Here is a 10000-nt window from a genome sequence, read left to right on the forward strand (position 1 = left end):
ATGAAAATACACATAGAAAGACATCGTATTAAGATTGGAGAATGGGATCCCACAGCTGTCAGTGTCTTGATAATTCCAAATAAGTCAAGATTTTAGATAAGATGATAATACCGGATTAACGGGAAACAGACCAAGGGCTATATTTGAATTTTGACCTTTGGTACAGCTAATTAAAAGGATTCAATAATATTCCCTTGGGTATAGTCATTAACATGGATTATTTTATTCGTCTCTGAGTAAAATATAGCTACGAGTATAAGTGGTTTGGAGACGAGCATTAAAACAGAGGAAAGACATACTACTGAATTTTGTCCGTAACGTCATATACACCGTTAAAAACTCGTAATTTTAATCGGAAATTCTCTGTAAAAATATACTGTTTTCAGCCATATTTCAGTAAAATACAAGCGACCGTAATTTTTACCCGACTTTGTTATTATCTTTTACGAGTTGGTGGTGACCGTAATATCATTCCTTTACGTAAATACATCAGTTTTTAAAATGGTAAATGTCTGGCAACATTTATTCCAGGATTTTTACCGTTTTTTTAATGTAAATTTTTGAGTGTATACAAGCAAGCTAATTCTATACCGTCTGGACGAACTTGGATCTCAATTCTTCGAAAGACGGAAGGGAAATGCCATGCATATATTGCATCACTTTATTTCTAGCCAACTGATATATACAAAGGTGCTATATTCTTGCTGCTCTTCTTGGAGAGGATTTTCTCACTCCCCAAATCATAATGAGGCGATGAGGGATTCTTTTAACATCTGAGCAGCTTCTCAACTTTACAACGATGACGTATCATCATCATCATCATCATCATCATTATTATTATTATTATTATTATTATTATTATTATTATTATTACTAGCTAAGCTAGAGCCTAGTTGGAAAAGCAAGATGCTATAAGCCCAAGGGCTCCAACAGGGAAAAATAGCCCAATGAGGAAAGGAAATAAGGAAATGAATAAACGATATAAGAAGTAATGAACAATTGAAATAGAATATTGAAAAGAAAAACATTAACAACATTGAAACAGATATTTCATAAATAAACTATAAAAAGACTTATGTTAGCCTGTATACTATTAAAACCTTTGCTGCAAGTTTGAACTTTTGATCCACTGATTCAACTACCTGATTAGGAAAATCATTCCACAATTTATTGGCGTTTGTTAAATGAGGAAATACTCTTCAGTTTGTAAAGTATTTTGTACCATCCTCAGTGCTTTTATTAAAAGAGATGTAAGATTTAACAGCCCCATGATTATTGATTGATTATTAGATATTATCTGGCACCAACCAGCCTAATGAGTCAAATTTGATTCCTACAGAAATGGCCTTAGTAAATTCGGGGTATAATATAAATTAAATGTCATTGATGAAAATTAAGTTAGAAATTAAAACCAATGATAAATAGATTGATGAAAAATAAGTTAGAAATTAAAACTGATGATAAATAGATTGATGAAAAATAAGTTAGAAATTAAAACCGATGATAAATAGATTGATAAAAATAAGTTAGAAATTAAAACCGATGATAAATAGATTGATGAAAAATAAGTTAGTAATTAAAACCAATGATAAATAGATTGATGAAAAATAAGTTAGAAATTAAAACCGATGATAAATAGATTGATGAAAAATAAGTTAGAAATTAAAACCAATGATAAATACATTGCTAAGAAATAAGTTAGAAATTAAAACCAATGACAAATACATTGCTAAAAAATGAGTTAGAAATTAAAACCCATAATGAATAGATTGATGAAAATTAAGTTAGAAATTGAAAATGATGATAAATAGATTTAGATATATTTATGATACCTGTGTTTCTTCAAGACATTAAGATTTTGAATAAATTAAAATACTCATGAAATAAGTAGTCTAGATTAAAGCATATCAGTCTTTGAGGGGAATCCTCAAGATCAAGGTGATTTGCATAGTATATTTTCCTAAATTACTAAATCTAATTAATTTGCTAATTGACGAAGTCATAGCGATCATATACGAGCATAATTTCAGGTAAATTATTTTAATAAATAAACGTGTATAACGAAATATGCAATACTCAATGAAATTGTATACTCTTTAGATGACGTGCGAGATTAACAAAAAAGTGAAGCAAAGCCGTAAATATATAAACAACAATCTTAATAATAACTAATTTCTTTGTTTTCGCTTCGCTGCTTTTTGCAGGCTCTACCCTCACGCTAAAAGATAATGAGACAAAGAACTAAATATTATTCCTAATGATACAAAAATGTGACAGATGAAAGCTACCGCACTCCGACGAAATTGTTAACAGATGTTAGAAAAACAATGCAGGGTCCGTTAATATCTCATGTGTGCATGTGTACATACAGATACTTCTACACATACACACACGTGTAGACGCACACGCACACACATTGAAAGAATACACAAGAAGGCAGACAGACGGAGAGACAGACACACACAGACCCACAGACCCACATACACACACACACATATATATATATATATATATATGTATATATATATATATATATATATATATATATATATATATATATATATATGTGTGTGTGTGTGTGTGTGTGTGAATGCCTGTATGCACGTAAATCCATACAACCAGGTATATACTGTATAAATATAAATACATACTCACATTCATATATATATATATATATATATATATATATATATATATATATATATATATATATGCAATACGATCTACCAAATACCACTTACCTAATTCACAGTTTATATTAGCAAAGAGATTAAACAGGAATATAGTAAAAAAAAACACCTAAGAATAGGTATACAAATAAAGAAGTTTTATTTTTTAAATTGATACTAGTAAAGTATAATAACTAGAGGGGCACTCAGCAGAGCGCAGACCTCAGCCGCTGTAGCTTATTTCTCGACCTTTTGCTCGACCTTGACCATGATCTTTGACTTTAACATTATAAATTGAAGTGGATTTTCCTAAACTCGAATATGAACCAAGTTTGAAGTCTCTGTGACAACGATGTCCAAACTTATGGCTGTTTATGTGAGTTGGACATTTTGCTTAACTGTGACCTTGACCTTCCAAAATTTAATCATTTCAAGCTTTTTACATAACAGTTAACCCATGCAAGTTTCATTACTCTACTATTTATATTGTGGCCAGGAAGCTTATCAAAACAAGCACAGACACACACACACACAAACAGGGGCGAAAACATAACCTCCTTTTAACTTCGCTGGTGGAGGTAATAAACAAAAAGTTTCGCTTAAAAGCAATACGAGCCCGAAGACCAATCCCCGAACCGCACATACTCTAGTTTGGACAGTAAGACGATATCTTTGTTTTCATTCTGGCCCTGTGGGTTTCCTGTCGGTATGTATTGTGTAATTGTCCATGGAGGCATACAACCATTATTTGGGGGGGGGGGGAAAGCAACCGTCCAAGTACTGTAAACATGTTGAACCTTTGCTTTTATTACATTATTGGTCTCTCTCTCTCTCTCTCTCTCTCTCTCTCTCTCTCTCTCTCTCTCTCTCTCTCTCTCTCTCTCTCTCTCTCATTTTAAGTGCGACCAAATGACTGCTAATTAAAAAGTGAAAGATTCTCTTTCCCTCTCTCTCTCTTTTTCTAATTCTTATAAGACCTAACGACTATGCTCTCTCTCTCTCTCTCTCTCTCTCTCTCTCTCTCTCTCTCTCTCTCTCTCTCTCTCTCTCTCTCTCTCTCTCATTTTAAGTGAGACCAAATGACTGCTAATTAAAAAGTGAAAGATTCTCTCTCTCTCTCTCTCTCTCTCTCTCTCTCTCTCTCTCTCTCTCTCTCTCTCTCTCTCTCTCTCTCTCTCATCTTTGTAAGACCTAACGACTATGCTCTCTCTCTCTCTCTCATTTTTTTTCAGTGCGACCAAATGACTGCTAATTAGAAATGAAAGATACGACGTCAGTCCAGGGCTCTCGAGACTGGCTGCTATCCCCACTTGATATTTGCCAGACAGAAGGTCCTAGTTGTACTGAGTAACTCGACCTAGCGTCCGAGCCTTTCCGACGAGGACTAAGAAATGGAGAAACTAAGTGTCGGGAAAGATGGGTTACCCCAGATTATATTATTCTGCATTTTTGGATTGATATGAAAGCATGAATTAGCAGCGTAATTGATCTTGATATTGGAGTAATTATGTACAAGAGAAATTATTTATTAATAACTTAACAGCGTAAACAAAGGAAATAAATAGAATTTCATATTTATATAAGCAAAATGTTATGTTAACGTTTCTGTACACAGGGGTCTTCCAGAATATAGGAACTAAATTTATTATTATTATTATTATTATTATTATTATTATTATTATTATCATTATTATTATCATTATTATTATTATTTTTATTGTTGTTGTTGTTGTTTTCACCATAAACTTTTGCAATAATATGGAACCTCGGTGCATGAGCTAAGATAATTTGAGTTCGCAATATCGGGAATATAACTTTGGGCTTACCGTACATCACTTGCAGTGTAAGGAAGACAAAGTCAACAAAAAGTAATGATATTCTCACTCTCTCACTCTCACTCTCTCTGCTTACAAAGAATAATAGCTTTTGGATTAACATACCACTTTTCCGTCACACCATCAGGGGAATGTGATCTGTGTGTGTGTGCGAGTGTGTGTGTATTCTCGAGGCGTAATTTCATTGTTCTCGGCTCACAATCAAAAGGTAAGGGTTCGTTCCCCTAACAAGACGAGAAGGGTTTGGATTTGAATGCCACTCATGAATGGCAGAGACAAGGGACAGTGACATTGCCCAAGCTTGCAGGACAATGTCCTAGAGACTGACCGTATATCCATATAATCAGTGGCCAAGACCGCTCTCCGCTCAAGCTAGGGCCAGGGAGGGCTAGGTAATGGCTGCTGATGACTCAGTAGGTAGAATTTTAGGCTCCCCCAAACCCCCATCCTCAGCTCATAAGGATGGTGAGATTGCAGACACTACAAGAAACTATCGACTTTGAGCGGGACTCGAACCCCAGTAATTCAGAATGCCAGGCAGGGATGTGTCCAATAGGCCACCACAAACCTAATTTAAAATCAAATTAATCATTCTTCTATTGATCAAAGCCCTGAATTAGGTACTTAGTTGAAAGTTGACTGTTATGACTGGAGAGAGAGAGAGAGAGAGAGAGAGAGAGAGAGAGAGAGAGAGAGAGAGAGAGAGAGAGAGAGGCGGTTTAAGTTATCAGAATTCCATCAAATTTTAAATAGTAATAATACCACAACTGTAAGACGCGAGAGCCACAAATAGGGCATCTTCACTCCACTCGAGTGAAACCATTCATAAGATATTTGAAGAAGGTTCTCTTAACTCAGTTGTTTAGAGGACCTTACCTAATATACCATTAAAATATCTTGTACTGTACATACCATCCTATTTTACTCCTCATGACTCAAAACATCATCCCAGGTTCTCTCTCTCTCTCTCTCTCTCTCTCTCTCTCTCTCTCTCTCTCTCTCTCTCTCTCTCTCTGCTGAATATTTCTGGATGTTTCACAGCCTTTATGCTCTTCACAGATCCTTGAATTACCATATAGACTTATTCAATGTTTTTTCTGCTCTCTCTCTCTCTCTCTCTCTCTCTCTCTCTCTCTCTCTCTCTCTCTCTCTCAATTCTTTAATTCTTTAATGGTCGAATCTTGTAGAACGAGATAGTTTAGATCGATCACATGACTAGGAACAAACCAATGCCTTGTCAGTCATACAATATAAAAGTACTCCAAAATCAAACCATTGTTCTCTAGTTTTGGGTAGTGCCATAGCCTCTGTACCTTGGCCTTCCACTGTCTTGGGTTAGAGTTCTCTTGCTTGGGCACACTATTCTATCTAATTTCTCTTCCTCCTGTTTTGTTTAAGTTTTTATGGTTTATTTAGGAAATATTTATTTCAATGTTATATTTATTTCAATGCTATATTCCCTGTTGGAGCCCCTGGGATGATAGCATCCTGCTTTTCCAACTACTGCATTTTGTCGACACCTCAAAGAGTTTAGGCTACAGTCGAGGCACGGCGTAGTGTTCAAGGGTACGTGAGCGGGCATGTATTATTATTATTATCATTATTACTATTATTATCATTATTATTATTATTATCATCATCTGCTAAACTACAACCTTAGTTGGCAAAGCAGTGCTAACAGGGAAAATATCACAGTGAAGAAAGGAAATAAGGAAACGGATACAATAGTGTGATAGAGTGTACCCTCAGACAAGAGAACTCTAACCAACGACGGAGAATGGCTATGGAACTACCCAAGACGTAGAAAACAATGTTGTAATATTATCATTATCATTGTTATTGTTATTGTTATTGTTATAAGTAATGAACAGATAAAATATTTCAAGAACAGAAGCATTAATATAAATCTTTCATTTATAAACTATAAGAACGTCAAAAAACAAGAGGAAATGAAAAACAGAATAGTGCGCCAGAGTGTACCCTCCAACAGTAAAACTCTAACTCAAAGCACAGTGGAAGACCATGGTACAGAGGCTATGGCACTACCAAAACGAGGGTGGGGGCTGGAGTGGGACCTTTGAAGTTATTGGTAGCAGTTTAGGGGGAAAGGTCGGTCTCTCTATAAACAAATGAAGCGAAGCCATAACAACAGTTGGTACCAAATCATTCTTACCATCTCCTTCTCTACGCCAAGGCCTAAATTTAGTTATATTCGAAAGTAGAATGTTACAAACATTCTACTACTACTACTACTACTACTACTACTACTACTACTACTACTACTACTACTACTACTACTACTACTGATAATGATAATGATAATGATAATGATAATGATAATGATAATGATAATAATGAAAACTTAAAAAAAAAGAATTGAAATTAAATGTTTATAAAAAAGAACATTTATGATAATTACTTAAATATGTAACATTTGTATTACAAGTTTAGAACGTTTGTAAAATCTAATTTATTGTATATTATAAAATTTTTATTAATTGGTTTAATTTGTACTGAGTTGATTTATAATCTTGTAAACCAATGAAAGTTCACATCTGTATTTTGGTATAGAATAATTACGTATATAATGTAAATTGATTAAACGTAATTGTATTTTTATAATAAGAAATAAAAAAAAGTATTTTTGTTTCTACTTGATTTAAGAAAACATAAGGAGGGTTTCTAATTGAAATTTTAATAACTGGTAAATGTAACTGATAAAATTAATTAAAAAGTTATATTTGTATTAGCCTTATGGGGTTTGTCTATTTAATAGACATACAAACTAGAAAATAAAATGAAAAAATTAAAATATCCCCGAGGACAAGAAAATATACATAAAACTACAAAGTTGTTGCCGATAATATAAGCGATGACACAAGTGCTTTAGCATTTAATGAATATATATATATATATATATATATATATATATATATATATATATATATATATATACATATATATATATATATATATATATATATATATACAGACACACACACACACACACACACACATATATATATATATATATATATATATATATATATATATAAGAATGTTGGTCGTGGAAGTGAAAAAAAGCAATTTAAATAATGGTGGCCGATGTGGTAACGCCCCTGATTGGTGAACACCAGACTGGTGTTCGATTCCCGCTCAGACTTGTTAGTTTCTTTAGTAGCTGCAACCTCACCATCCTTATGAGCTAAGGATGGGGGTTTTGGGAGAGTCTATAGGTCTATCTACTGAGTCATCAGTAACCATTGCCTGGCCCTCCTTGGTCATAGCTTGATTGGAGAGGGGGCTTGGGCGCTGATCATGTGTATATAAGGTCAGTGTCTAGGCCTTGTCTTGCTCGATAAGGCAATATCACTGGCCCTTGCCTCTGCCATTCATGAGCGGCGTTTAAACTTTTAAAGGTCACAGAATTCAATCTGCCATAGCTATAAAATGGAAAGGTTGTAGAAACTGCATATGCTATCTAGTTTTGTCCCTAAGATAGTCTTCATTATGACAATTGGCACATTTGCAATTCAGTTCCATTTTCATTATGAAGAACATAGCTAGCAGTGATTGGTTTGAGATTGGGGCACTTGACTGGCGTGTGCCGACAGTGCCCTTATTAATGGTCCACTTTGACTGTCACTCGTCGTTTCTTCATTGCCATTCTATCATAGCGTCAAGATGATCATCATTGTTTTGAACACTGCTTATTACATACAAGGGTGTGAAGACTCTTTACGGAGATACAGAAAGAACGCGGCAAATCTTCAAGGGCCTTACCACTACATTGTTTATGACTGAGACCGTCGGCAGGCTCAAGATACACACACACACGCACACGTACATACACACATGGGTGGGAGGTCTTGCCCCAGTCAATCAGTGCCTCTTCCTTTTTTCTTCTCCTCCCTCTCCTCACGCCTCTCCTCCTTTCCCCTGGCTCCTCTCCACCTAAAGCTCTTCTTCCTTTCCTCACTTTTCTCATTGTGGCGGTCTTCGACGAACAGCTGCTGAAGGTGTCGGACGCACAGCTTCGAATCCTTTACGAAAAATGCTCGTTATTATCAGTGTCGAAATGGTTGAAGTGCGACGTCTAGAGGCGATTGTTGTGGTGTTATAGATAAGAGATGCGAATATATCGATGCTATTAAGATTGAATGATTTATCTCGCAATTTCTAAGAAACGGTGATCTAGCAGTGCGTCTGGAAGCTTAGCTAAATCTAAAAAAAGTGCGCAGATTTTTTTCATCACTGATTGATGGTCAGGAAAATGAAAAAATAAATAATACTGTACTCTCCATTTCTTGAAAGAAATCCCCATGGTCCCTAAGTCTCTTGTGATTTGGTAAACTATAGAATCGAAAATATAGTAGTTTATTTATTAATGCGTAAATGAGTATCTAACGCTGATACGCTTTACGCTGAGGTGCAACTCAACAAAATGTGGATTATCGTCTACAAAGGTATTAGCTCTTATGTAGATTGCAGTTCGTGTATGTTCTTGCCCTGAAGAGTCGAATATCCGAATAATATTTTTTTTTCAATACTAAGATAATAATTAATTCTAAAGCGAAGTAAAAGTTATATATCCTCGAAATAAAAATTTCTGAGGGGTTCATATTCTGAACGTGCCGTTTGAAAAAAGGGAGTGATATAGGGAGGATTTTTAATCCAAGTAGAAAAGGATTTAGTTCTCGAAGTTCACAATATTTCGATTGAATTTCCTGATATTAATTGATATTTTCATAGATTCTGGAACATTGGTGACTAATCTGTGTTGTAAAAGTTTTAAATGTGATTTTTGACAAAACAGACGAAAAACAAAATATATAGTCAGCTTCAGCTAGTGTTGGAAAAATTAGTATTTATAAACTTGGAGGAATTTGTAAAAATATATAACTACTGAAAGAAGGTAAAGTGTTGGAAAAATTAGTTTTTATAAACTTGGAGATAACTTAAAATATTATATTTCTACCGCAAGAAGTTAAAGTGTTGGAAATTAGTATTCATAAACTTGGAGATAACCTAAAAGATTATATATTTTGAACTACAATTTTTCACAAGATACCAAAATTTTGAAGTAAATTGTAACATAGGTCCGTTTTAACATATGTTATATTCTACGCAAAGACAAACTTGAGTGAAGAGTAATCAGGCACATCAATCTGTTTTTTATAATATTTGCGGAGAGATGAAGATCTGATTCATTTATTGGTTTGTCCAACTGACGTCACAATATAAGAAAAGTTTAAAAATACAAAATTTACCATAATAGGCTGCCAAAACTGTTAAAAAGGTATTAATATCAGATGTCAAGATAGAATGGAATAAAATTAGAATTTGAGATTTTCATTTAAGGCTCTAGTTTATGGTTAGAGGAAAAGTCTCAATTATAATACTGAGTATAAGCTTTGAAGCTCTGCGTCTATCTATTAATTGACAGAGTGCCAGCGAGCTTACTTTGCGGAGTGAGCAGCTAGGAACCAGGCGCTA

At 34.3% G+C, this 10000-nt stretch overlaps 2 protein-coding genes across 3 annotated transcripts in view; one reads left to right on the forward strand and one right to left on the reverse strand.

The window, feature by feature from the left end:
- Window positions 1-10000, reverse strand: part of Bet3 (blocked early in transport 3) — a 144992-nt gene that overhangs the window by 85558 nt on the left and 49434 nt on the right. The gene's annotated exons all lie outside the window — the stretch shown is intronic.
- LOC137652321 (adventurous-gliding motility protein Z-like) overlaps window positions 8438-10000 on the forward strand; it is a 73104-nt gene continuing 71541 nt past the window's right edge. The window contains exons 1-2 of one of the 2 annotated variants that reach the window (XM_068385658.1): window positions 8440-8970; window positions 9951-10000. The exon at window positions 9951-10000 is cut by the window's right edge and continues 309 nt beyond it. The gene's annotated coding sequence lies outside the window, so the exon portion shown is untranslated. The other variant, XM_068385659.1, reaches the window with a different exon arrangement.

This window comes from Palaemon carinicauda, chromosome 13 (genome assembly GCF_036898095.1).
Source record: "Palaemon carinicauda isolate YSFRI2023 chromosome 13, ASM3689809v2, whole genome shotgun sequence".
NCBI lineage: Eukaryota > Metazoa > Arthropoda > Malacostraca > Decapoda > Palaemonidae > Palaemon > Palaemon carinicauda.